Consider the following 12,970-nt stretch of genomic DNA (forward strand, 5'->3'; position numbering starts at 1 on the left):
ATCATGAGGCTACTTTTTTAGTAAATACGGATCATATGTTGATTACATTAATAGATATGGATTCTCCAAGCCACAGAAATATAAGCAGCCCAGATTTCATGATGATTTGCTGGTCTAAGACAGAACATAATTTAACTGTTCCACCAACACTGAGATAGGCAATGAACTTAAAAAAAAAAAAAAAAAAAAAAAAGAAAGAAAGCCATGGATTAGTTTATTTATTAATAATAAGTAAATAAATAAATGTGACTGTCAACATATGAAGCTTCACAGTGGATTCTAAAGTCAATGGATCAGATCCTCAGTGCAAATTAGATAACATTAGTAAACTGAGTTCTGGTACAGCCATTTACCATGACTGAGGATGTTATTCACAAAACTGTTAAGCCAGTGGGGTCATTCTGTAATCAAAGTTATTTCTCAATATGGAAATAAGTTTTATTTTGAGGCATTTACAAACTAGTGAAGTATGTTTCCCTCCACAAGGATGCACCTATGTTAACTTCCTAATTTAAGCAAATACTGAGGAGCTTATAGCTTCCACTTAACGTACTTCGATTCACATCACAGAAATGTTTCAGAGTATGCAAACTGATTTGGGTGAGTAAACAATTTACTCTAAACAGTTCCGTAAGTCCGTAAGTTGCGTAGACAGAGCTAGCCCAGAGTAAAACCTCTTAAAATTTGTGTAGTGTGGATCTAAGTTACTTTGTACTAATTGCTTTGTTTCACGGATCTGATTCTTATGTGCTGTACTTGTTAACACAGGTACAACATAGAAATAATTTTCCTGATTTTTTTCTCCAGAGCACTTCTTTTTCCTTGTAAATTTGCAAATTTTGTCCTATCTAACTTTCAAGCAGCACAGATACATTTACAGTTGTCTGGAATGTATTCTGTAGCCACCGTGAAATCCAATTGGCATGGGCACATTATATTAATTTGTTAGAAATCAGCTGCTAAAATTCAAAGCATTCCCATTGTCATTGATCAGGTTTCAGCATCAAAGGACTTTGCCATCACCAGTAGTAGTAAGTAGACAGACTCCAAATAGTATCTTACTCAGCACATACAAAACTAGAACATCGAGTGGAATGCAGGCAAACAGCACTGGTTCTTGTCTCTAATGGCTAAATTAACAAGGCTGGATTGAGAAATGCAGAGACTTCACTGAATGCAATGAACAACCTTCTGTGTTTAAGTCCTTACTAAACAACTAGGAAGTGTTCATGATTACAGATTTATTATTCATGGAAGAAGCACGATGGGTTTTTTTGCTACTTCCATCTTAGAAAAGGGAATCCTGAAAAGTTGTACACGATCACAAAAAGTGTCAACTACATATGTTTTTAAAATCACATGCTGAAGCATCACAGGACATCAATCACTTATAGAAAGTTACTTTAAAGTCCATGAATAACAGTTTACGAAGATATTTTTCTTATGAGCATTATTTTTGTAAAAAGATTGTTTTGATTAATTAGGTAGAACACCGTTTTCCCTCAGCATATAGGATGGCCTGACATTTCTTGGCACCTCTATCATTACAGGTTCCAAGTGGTATGTGACTGCAGTAATGAAGATGCATCTCAAAATTAACACGAACAGCAAACCTTGAATCACATACACTTGACCTATCCAGAAAAGAGAGATCTTTTAATAAAGAGATGGTTAAAAGACCAGTTTACCTACTGGTAGAAAAATATGTCTACTAACACTGGAAAACAGATCTTAAGACCTCAACTAATTGACACGAGTGAGTTAAAAGATGGATTGATTGCCATCCACAAATTTTTCAAATCGGATTATTTTCAGAGAAGCTTCAGAAGGCTTAGCCTTGGATGAGGGAGCTCTAATGTGCAATAATAAAACCTAATCTAAGTCTATGCTGTGATACCGGATAGGACAGCGATGAATTCATTTATAAAATGGACAAATATTACGTGCTATTTCTCATAAAAGGAAGTGTTTCTATTTGGCTAAGTAAAAGAAAGTTTTTCTGTTTAGGGATCAACATTAATAAGTGTAGTTTGACTTCTTCCTGAGCAGACTGATACTTGGAAAAGAACCGGCAGCTGATTGAAATTATAACGAAAGATGACAGAAGGTGAAACCTACAGACTGCTTGGCCTTGAACGATAAGAGCAAGTAGATGCCCTAAGGCAAATTTAGGAAGATTATTGCTGCCTAAGCCAAAGAATGTGATGAAGATACATTCTGCCTACCCTTTAAGGTTATATCTAAAATACCCCTTAGGGCTGGTGGGAGAATTACTCTGGAAGTCAAGCTTGTCTATACTATACAGTATAAGCCTGCAAGAAGGCTTCAGACATAACAGGAATTAGCCTTCTAAGATATGAATGGACAAAAAATGCTAAGCATGACTACTGTTCCTAGCCAGGGCTGAACAAGACATCAATGAGTCTGTTGCATGCACAGAGCGCAGGCACTACAAGGCAGTGAGGACGCTTTCACTGTTTCAGAGCAATGTAGACATAAAATCAGTCACTTGAGTGTCTTTGTGTTTCCTTAAAGTAACAAATTACTTTTGCAACCTGAAATTATCTGAACATTAATGCAGCTGCACATCCTTATGCTGCCATGATCCTTCCTGATTTGAGAAGTGCGACGTTTATCTTCTTGGGTTCACAAACTGGGAATCCTCTAGCAAGACATATGAGGGCTGCTCTGAAAATAATACCTCCTATTTCATTACGTTAGCCCAAAACATCAGTGGCAGATGGTGGTGGTACAGCAGTAGAGGTTCAATCACCAATATTCCATCACATTTTGTTGTATGCAAAAAACGGCAGCAGTGGGGCAGTCTGACAAAATGGCATCTGACACAGAAGTGCAGATGAAGCAAAGGTGTAGAACCAAATTCCTTTGTGCAGAAATACACAATAATGCCAGGCACCATATCAGTTTGAAGACTGTGGATTACATAGCCTATCTTGGCCGGACTGCCTTACAACACTCCCCAAATGGTCCAGATTTAGCATTTTTTGACTTCCATCTGTTCAAGCCAATGAAAGATGGACTGCACAGGCAACATTTTCCTAGCAACAATGATATCGTATCAGCTGCTAAACACTGGGTCACCTCCAATGGTACAGACTTGTATGAGTGAGGCATGCACACTCCTCTTCAACTCTGGTGAAAATGCACAGCTAATGGAGCTGACAATGTTGAAAAATAGTGCTCTGTAGCTGAGAATGTGCTTTATCAAAAAGTGTTGTCATTTCCATGGAAACAAATAGGAGGAATTACTTTCAGAGCAACCTACATAGAAAAGAGAGAGAGACTCTCATAGAGGCACAGTGAAAGGACATGATAAAGCAGTCACAGATGCAGCATGGGAAATTTAACTCAATATAAGGGGAAAAAGAATCATAGTAATTGTTTGGTATTGTGCTTAATGTTAGTTGTTGAAATGTCTAAACAAGATCAGCAATACTACTAAAAACTTTGGTACAAAAAGTGAAGATTAACTCAGCAAACTGAAATTACTGTTCGACTTGCGGGTAAGTAGAGTGCATTACCTAAGGGGAAGTAACTGTTTCAAAACACATGGCAACTTTGGTACTGCTAGTGCTAATTAAAGTGGTTGTAAATTCTCTTAAAATCATCTCAAAATGTCAGAATTACAGTTCACATCCCTATTTCATGTAATCCCTTCCTGCAGTAAAAGGATTCTTAGAGATACGATGACATAGGAGTTTGCTAATGAGGTTGAAGAACATGGCTTACAGAATTACAAATACGGATTCACACAGCACTTACATTTTAATTTGAAATTCCCCATCTAAATACTGAACTGATGATTCATGACCTTAGTCTAGGTAATGTATAAACATTAAATAAATTTTTCAATACAAGAAACATTTCAAAATATAGTAACTCAGTTTTTTTGTTTTCCCATCATCTACGTCCTTCATTCTTGACTGTTTTACATCATCACTGCATAACAAGATTTACAGAGCTATAAGAAACTTTATTTAAAATGATAATAATAAGAAATAGACTTCCAGGCTAAAAGGAACTACCAAATGGTATTACAAATACACTGATTCAGTATTGATATGTACTGTGTTATTTATATGTACACCCACAACTAATTTCTTTCCCTTTTCTCATATCCTGCCTGAAATAAATTCCAACTTCGATAACCTCATAAATCCAAAATTTAATCTCCAAAAAAATACTTGTTCCTATTAATCACAGGACAAAATTTCCCCAGTTAATACTTCTTAATAACGATTCCAAAAACAGCAATGCATTTTATAAGGAGCAACACAGTAATGCAGAAATGAATCTGATCTTTTTTATGTATAATGTAACAAACTACAAACTTCTCTAAAATATATTTATGAAACAAGTGAAAATGTCCAAGTGTCCTAAAGGATGAATGCTCTAGTAGTAACAACACAGAATGTTGCATTCAATTATGTCTTTGCTCGAGTCACAGAAGCCTCTGTATTTGGGAAATACATTATGCCCAGGTCACATTCCTGGGTTTAGGTAAGTTTACAGTCACTCCCTTTTCTTTAAATACTTCAGAATTTTTTGTTTCTGCGTGTTCAGAAGTGTCATTAACTGCCATAGGCACAATGGCTATATTTAACTAATAATGACAGCTGTTGTCATTAGATTTTAAACTCATTAACACTAGTCTGACATATTATTTGAAGTATGTCTTAATTCTAAATTTGATTAAAATTATAAACATCCCGTCTTTTCTGTCAATCAAAATATTTCATCTCCCTGCCCTGAAGTTTTCCATGAGCTTTTCAAGACAAAAGTCATGGTGTTAGCATCCATTAAAACTAAAGAGGTCCCCCAGCTTGTGAAAATACTCCTATATATTTGTCCCAAAGCACAAACATAGGTTTAGCTTCATCAATGAATGATGAAAGTTTCCCGTGATGGTTTAAGTGACAGAAATCACACACTGCTTTACAAAAAAACATATTACATATTCTTAAAAAAGTGAATAAATGAAAAATGAAGGTACATTTTGCATTGGGAAATAATTGAAAATGTGTACATGATTAGCCATTGTAATTTCTAATATTAACCAAACAACTTAAACAGGGAATCAATACTAAAATTTAAGCAAAGTTTCCTATGATTACAATCAAGTAATTCTGCAGCAATGAAGATGGTGTCAAGAAGTCCAAAATATGATGTTTGCAGTTTAAAATAAATAGTTTTTTTGGTTTTGCCATTTCATATGAATTTCTCCTTTATTTGCATTCAAATCTGAAATTACTTCATCAACAATGAGAAAACCACATAGAGCCTAGATGAAAGGGGAAGGCTAAGGTTACGACTTCACATCTCGGCCCAAAATTCAGCTGATAGGTTGACACAGTGCAAACATTTTTCTTCTATTTGGCAGGGAAAAGAGAGAGAACGTCTGTCGAACTTCTAGATTTCTCAGATCTAGAACAATAAGACCTTCTGCTTGTGGACTGGGAAAGACTTCTCCATTCTGCACAGCTAGTAAGCAAATTTTGTTTCGGAGGATTTTATACCAAGGTTCAGAGATTTAAGTATAGAAAACGCCACAGAGATTTCTCTTACTTCTTTAAGGAACTACCAAGATTAGTGCACAGGAGACAGAAGCCGATGTCTAGGAAATGAAGTTAAAGCCAGACAACATTTACTACGGTAAATTTACATTTACTATGGTTACCGAACCATCAATATGACTGCATGTCTACACAGACATTTTTAATAAAAATCTGCTGTGAAAGTGATAGAGGGAACACTACATGCACTTCTCCTTTTGGTGTCAAAAGCAGCAGCAGTCTGCTAATTTGTCTGCTAATCTAAAGGAGGAAAACGTGGGATCATACCATTAGATTCCTGAAAATGAAACACTAACGAGTTCAATGCCATTGAGTGGCTAGAAAGGAAACTTTAGAATCATGAAGAGTTCCAAAACAGCTCTGAACTGGATGCTTCACATTTCAAATATATAATCACAACAGGAAAGGGCTGTAAAAATCTGCAGTAATCATTTGAATATAGTTTTTCAATGATAAAATAATGAAGTAGGTTATCTGTCAGAAACAAGATCTAAAATATAATCTGCTATACCTGCATCTCTCTCAACAATGAAGGGCTTTATTATTCTAACTTTCAGGATATGATTAAGCTACTGTCTAACTAAAGACTTACATGTGGCCATATTTTCTGCAGTAGCAGAAGTGATAAAATGCACAAACATTTTATGAAACAGCAATAGCTAATTGATTATTTTCTTATGCAAGGTAGCTATTGTTACTAGAATTAAATTAAGCAGAAAGAACTTATTATCACTTTAGGTTCATAACTAACAAAGAAAAATATGAAGTAGTACACTGGACACCTGAAATTCAATTGCAAAGACGCAAGGGGGCTACGATAAAAGCTGACAAAAGAAACAAGAGGTATTGGAAAGAATAAATAAGAATATCTAATATTTTCTAAAGTTCAGCAACTGTTACACGTACAAATGCCTTCAAACAAACACATGTATTTGATCTCCAATATTTCCAATGAACCATCATTACATAGAAACACAGATTTTCATATGTAAATTACATGGAATAATAACATACCACAGAGCATTAACTCTTTGGCACAGTTCTGCAACATACAAGTTCTACAATATTCTCCCCAAAATATAATGCTTAATAATGCTTGAGATTTGGTTCTTTTTTGCTAGCTAGCTGGAATGACACTTTAACTGATATGTCACTCGTATACATTATAAACATTTAAATAAATCAACAGAAGTGATAACTTTCAACTTTTATCTCAGATGACAAAATTACTCCACCATTTCTGTATTCTATTTCACTTAAACCAAATCTCGATTTAAATTCTCCTATCAAAGGGTGAGGAGGTGAATCAATCCAAATCAACTGGACAAAGCCAAAATTAGGAATTCTAATTACTGTAGGTATTTATATCCCTTGAAGCAATGAAAGTACGTGCAAGATGACATCCCTTGCACACACTTCATGACTGGTCGAATATTTAAAATACAGATTTCAACAAAGATGCTGACTTTGCAAATATTTACGTGTAACTGTATGTATAAAAAGCCTAATTTCCACGTGATCACTTTTCAGGGTTGGGATATTGGATTATATCATGCCAAAGGGATTTGCTGGTGAAGTTTGAACTTGTTGTCTATACATTAAGAATTTTAATGCAGCAATCAGTACACTCAAACGGACAAGTTATGTTTCCTTATTCTCTCTTCCTAGTCTTGGGCTAGGGGAAAAAAAAATGAAATGCACACTGTCTGCCTCTATAATATTTATGCATCTCTGAAATCTATCTTCAACGTATTGAAGCTAATTTAAAATGTATTTCTGACTCATACTCTCGTACTATGCATAAATAACAAAAGACATAAGCCAGAAAAAGGACTATGGGATGTTATTTAGAGAAGTAACACTTTTAACATCAGCTCTGATTTCTGAACACGTGGAATTCTACATTAGTGTCATTTCCCAGCTCTATTAAAGATGTAAACGGGAATATTAAAAGGCCTACTTCTGATATTGGTGGTTTTTCTACTTACAGCAGTGACTTTTTCCTGTTATACTTACCCTTTTAATGGACACACAATATGTTACTTTGTGCCCGAGCTCACCTACTCTTTCTTTTCTCAAAAGACAAGGCACATCTGCCACCTGCTCTAGTCTGCGTCCCAGCAACAACTGTCGAGCAGCAAAAAGATTGATTATCAGTCAAAAACCATTCAACAACACCAGATTTTGGTAGGTTAAGCTTGCTGATCCAGCAAGAGATGGTGTGAAATTTTCAGTAACATGTGCCAACATTTTGGTGCTAAAAGAACAGCAGTGCATGTTACAGTGAAACACAGCCAAAGCTAGCAGACAAAGCACAGAAGTTTTTGTTTTGAACTTGGCTTGAAAGAGGAAAATGAAAGAAATAAACTAAAGAATGAATTTGAAAATCTATTAGAATGTTCAGCTATATGCTGGCCAGTGAAGATTTTGTAACAAATTATAGCAACACTCACACAAAATTACTGAAATAATAGTACCATTTTACTGATACTCAGAGTGCAAATATCAGTTCTAGCGTATGTTTTTCAAGAATAAGCAAAAATATCTATGTCTGAATACACAGACCACTCACTACAGTCATTCTAGAAAATGAGTTGACTGTATCAGAATAATTTTCATGTTAACAGAAGAGTTTATCGCATATAAATTTGATGATGTAAGACACAGGCTTACTAACCTCAGTTTCATCCCTGAATATCTCCATGAATATTTACATATCTCTTCAATTACAAGACATAGATCATAAGGGTTCAACTAACTAATATTAGATTTTTATGGATGTACAAAGAACTATACAGTAGTCATTTTCTCAGACAAATAATCAGCTATATAGATATCTTCCTGAAATGTCATCTGCATTAAAGAATTCCAATCTGCAAAGGATTTGAAGTGTGAAGATTATAAAGAACTTGTATATAAAATATACACTCACTAATTGAATTACTGCTCTTTTGATTTTCTTCTTTGCAATTCCTGACATTTTTAAAAACATATTTACCTTCACTCTTACAAGACTATGCAAACTGAACACTTCCATTTAGCTTTCGATTCAATTTTTCTTGTTTGCATTTCTCACTGCAACTAGACCTATAGCTACTCTACACTGATAAATGTTTTGCTTCTAATAATACATTAACTTCTATTAATTAATGGTTCTTTAACACAAATGCCAGTTGAATTAATCATCTAATATTATGACTTGGACGATACCTTCAATCTGATCCCAAACTCTATTTAATTTTATAAAATGGTGCCCCAAATTTTTTGCAGAACTCTCAGAAGGGACTTCATGATATTAAAACACAACAAAGATTTATTTGTGTTTAAAATGTAAATGATTCAGAAACAGCTTTTCCCTTATAAAAAACAAAACAAACAAACAAAAAAACCCAGCAGAATTAGCAGACTGAAGGGAATGAGGAGAAAAGAATATTGTTAATAACACTTACTGAAAAATGTAAAATTAATACATGATAAAGCATATAAAGCAGATATTCCATGCTTCCAGAATAAATGTTCAAAAAATTATAAACAACAACATTAATAAATCCAATCTTATGTTCTGGATTATTTTTACTAGTGGAATAAGCTTAATTAATTTTGTCTGTTTGATGTCACTGAAACTAAACAGTAAATTCAATAATCTCTTTAAATTTTCACCATTTAACCTCCTGCAGGCTCCCTAATGTCTATTCAGATCTATATTAAATTAAGTACCAATGCTAATGAAGGGCAATAAACGTGGCTGTCAGTAGATTTTTCTTTCATTAAGCACATTATCCTCTTACTGAGCTGTAAATGAGTAAACATTAGTTTTGTTAAACCATGCAAAAAGACAGAATGAAAATAATTTTTAATTGCAACCCTTAAGCCATTTGCTGGGGATTCTTCATGTTGTTTTTGTTTGGGTTGTTCTTTTTTTTTTTTTTTTTTTGTTTTTTTTTAACCTTTTTTTTTTCAAATGGACCTAAAAAAGTCTCTTCAGTTGAAATATAAGCGCCGCCATCATGGGGTATGTCTTTAGGTTCTAGTGCTCACAGCTGCCTGCCAAGAACTCTCATTGCGCAGCCATGTTCAGAACCAGCTTTTTAGTGCACTCCTCCAGCAGCCAAATGGATACAGGAGGTAAGGAATACTGATTACAAACATACTGATTTTATGATCCTTTTTAGTCAGAAAAAAAGCCTGGAAATCAGAAATCCATTCTCAACTAATTTACCAATCTGCACTATGAATCATTTAGTATTTAAGCGATTATCACTGGAAGCTACAGGATAACAAGATGAGGAAAATACATACCCACAAAAGGGTTTTAAAAGGATTGCCTTTCATGACAAGTAATCTTGTCTATTATTCCTTTCTGTATTTCCATAGCTTTGTTTCACTTACTGTTTATAAGCATTGTTAACAAGTCACATTTTAGGAATAGCATGCAAAGAAAGAATTCCATGTGACTTTAAAGGAAAAAAAGATTTGCATTGGAATTTAAAGCAAAAGCTACAAATGAAGTTAATGCACGTAAGAAAACTTTTATTACATGCTACTGGATTAAAGACAGAGAAACTTTAGCAAAGACCTTCCATTTGCCATTCATGTAAGCTATGACTTTGATTACATTTGGCTGCTACTTAATAACTTCAGATACTTCAAATGCCTTCTGGACATGCCAGAGTTTTGAAACAGAAACAGAAAGCGCTTCTAATTCTGCTGAAAAAAAAAAAATCCAGTTTAGGATTTTAAAAAAAGAATCTAAGATTGTTGCCTTTTTAAATAATACACAATTATTAAGAATGTTTATAATTGTGCAAAAAGGCAATCTGGATTTATAGTCATTAAAATTCTTCAGAGAGTAAGAATTTAGTTCTCAGCACAAGTTGCAAAATAGAAACTACAGATAAGTCAGGTTGTGTTAAGCAAAATAGCTTCAGTCTACCCCAAAGTGAGTTTACTCTGAACTTCCTAGAATACTTGAAATACAGTTCTATCAGCCTACCATGAAGTTCTTCTGTGAAATATTTATTAATATTTCTTAAAACCTATCAGCACAAATAAAAATTGAAAAATTTTAGTTGATTTAATTACAAAATGCTCTCAATGGACACTGTAGATTATTGGTTCTAGTTTAAAAAGTAAGCACCAACAATAGAATCTTTTAGGCAAAACTTCAATCAGACTGACAGCAATTATGCCTGTACTGCAACTGCAAAGAGGAGCTAATTGTTAATTGTTTCTGTTTCCCTGATAGCACGATGTGTGTATTGCAGCTAGCAGAATAAAGTTAAATAAACTAACAGTTAATTAAAAAACAAACAAACAAACAGTATTTTTGAATGCTTATATCAAAGATAACTTCTGTATAATACTACAGCAAGGCTATTTTCAGAAGAAAAATAAAGTGTGGGGGGGGACGGTGGGTTGGGTGGAGATTCGTAATGAAATCTCATACTTCAGAACAAACATTTGTGACATACAGTCTCCGTCCTAGTCTGCAACAAGAGGTTCCCATGCAAAACTCTGTGTTGGTTTGAGGCCTAAGATTCTAATCTCTCTCCCACGAAAATCCTTGGCAATACTCCCGCTCATTTCAGGTTGTGCCAAACTGATGCTTCACTTAAAACATGGTACGTGGGCAATCTTAACAATTTTATAATTGCCACATTTCCTAAATGCCAAAATGACCACATAAAAATCCAAGCCTTTTTGTCTTCTTTAAGCATTCCTAAAGTACCTCATGCCATCAAATTAGAGCAGCTACTTCTGTACTGAGTGCTCAATCATATTAATAGAAAATCCAGAACCTACTCCCTTTTAAAAAGTAAATACAAATTATCCCTTTGAGTTTTAGAGTATAAGACTTTCATACACATGGGGACAAAGATATGAAAATATGTCTCATGATACAAAATGAGCAGTGCCATATAACTCGGAGCTGGTCAGCAGTGTAAGAAAACACTTCAAAACAAATGTAAGGCCATTTGTTCTCTATCCGAGGTCACGTCAGCACACAGTTGAAGGGCTAACTGTCATCTTCTACATTTGCCTACAATTTTCCAACTCAAAATAGAACACACTAATGAGAAAAAGCTTTTCACTTTAATCATCTTCATGGTACATTCCAAAATTCAACTGTTTTCTTGGCATTTTCGAGTCGGGATCCACTCATTCTTGGATTCATTATGGACAATCACGTTTACCTTTAAAGAAAATCAACCTGATAAATATTAACCACCTATTACTATGCACGCTAAAAATTTTCAAGGCTAACTGAAATGCCTGTTTTATTATAATTTTATTCTTCTTTGGAAATATTTGATTAAAGTCAATACATTTTTTTAAAAGATGTATTCTGAGAACCTGTTAGGTCAACAAACCTTAATAAAAGTTATTGAGGTCTGTTTAAGAATATCAACTGAATCATCATTACAAGGTGACCGAACTGCATCAAACATCAGATTAAAAGCAACAGAGAAAAGCTTTGATTACCTTAGTCGACCTGTGGGAACACTTTGAGGTCTGTTTCTCTTGGATGATACTATAAGACAGAAATTGCCTGTACAGCTTCATTTGTAGCTGTCTGTATATACGACAGACCATCACAGCTCTGAACTGATTTTGTTTGATGTGTGAAGTGCTGACCTTCTTGATACAGTTGCTCACTGCAGACACGTTTTGGGCAAATACAAGTTATCTAGAGCTTTGGTTCCCTTTAGTCTTTTCAAGAGCTGTTTTTGCATAGGAACAAAGACAGTTCCTAAAAGAGGAATGTGATAAATACAGTCAAAACTCTACACTCTATTTTTTCACTAGTTTGCATTATTAATGACTGATTATAAGGAGTTCCAAAAACTTAATCACTGAAAAGCACACAACAACTTAATTGAAGTTGGAGAATACCTTATAAAAACGTGTTAGGAGTTTCACCCTGATTCTTGCTTCTGCAAATCCAAATCAATTCACTTGCTTCAGAATTCAGCTGAATTATTAATATCTTTGCATGAGCCAGAACCATAACGCAAATTGTATACTGCGTTGTAAGACAGGATAATGGTGAAGTCCAGTAGGTATTTCAGCAATGCTACACTGCACTAGCACTGCCTTACAAGCCTTCCTTCATATAAAATGAATATAAAATCCCATCATAGAAATACTTAATTTTTTAAGGAGCATTTAAAATAATGGGGAAAAAAGCCCTCAAACTTTAAATTTGAGGCAATTATCAACGGCAAAAAAAAAAAAAAATTACTATAGACTGCTGCAGTTCAAAGACCTGGATGGAATATTGACCCATATGAAGATCATACAGTCTCACTTTATCCTATCTTTAGAAGAGCCAAATCACCACTAGCATAACTGTGCCAACAGCAGTATCAAAGATA

At 34.4% G+C, this 12,970-nt stretch overlaps 1 long non-coding RNA gene across 2 annotated transcripts in view; it reads right to left on the reverse strand.

Annotated features, from left to right (window-relative positions):
* The window catches only part of LOC128085319 (uncharacterized), a 47,712-nt gene that overhangs the window by 21,093 nt on the left and 13,649 nt on the right, over positions 1-12,970 (reverse strand). The gene's annotated exons all lie outside the window — the stretch shown is intronic.

The sequence above is a fragment of the Tympanuchus pallidicinctus genome, unplaced genomic scaffold, assembly GCF_026119805.1.
Source record: "Tympanuchus pallidicinctus isolate F22 unplaced genomic scaffold, pur_lepc_1.0 scaffold3, whole genome shotgun sequence".
Taxonomy (NCBI): domain Eukaryota; kingdom Metazoa; phylum Chordata; class Aves; order Galliformes; family Phasianidae; genus Tympanuchus; species Tympanuchus pallidicinctus.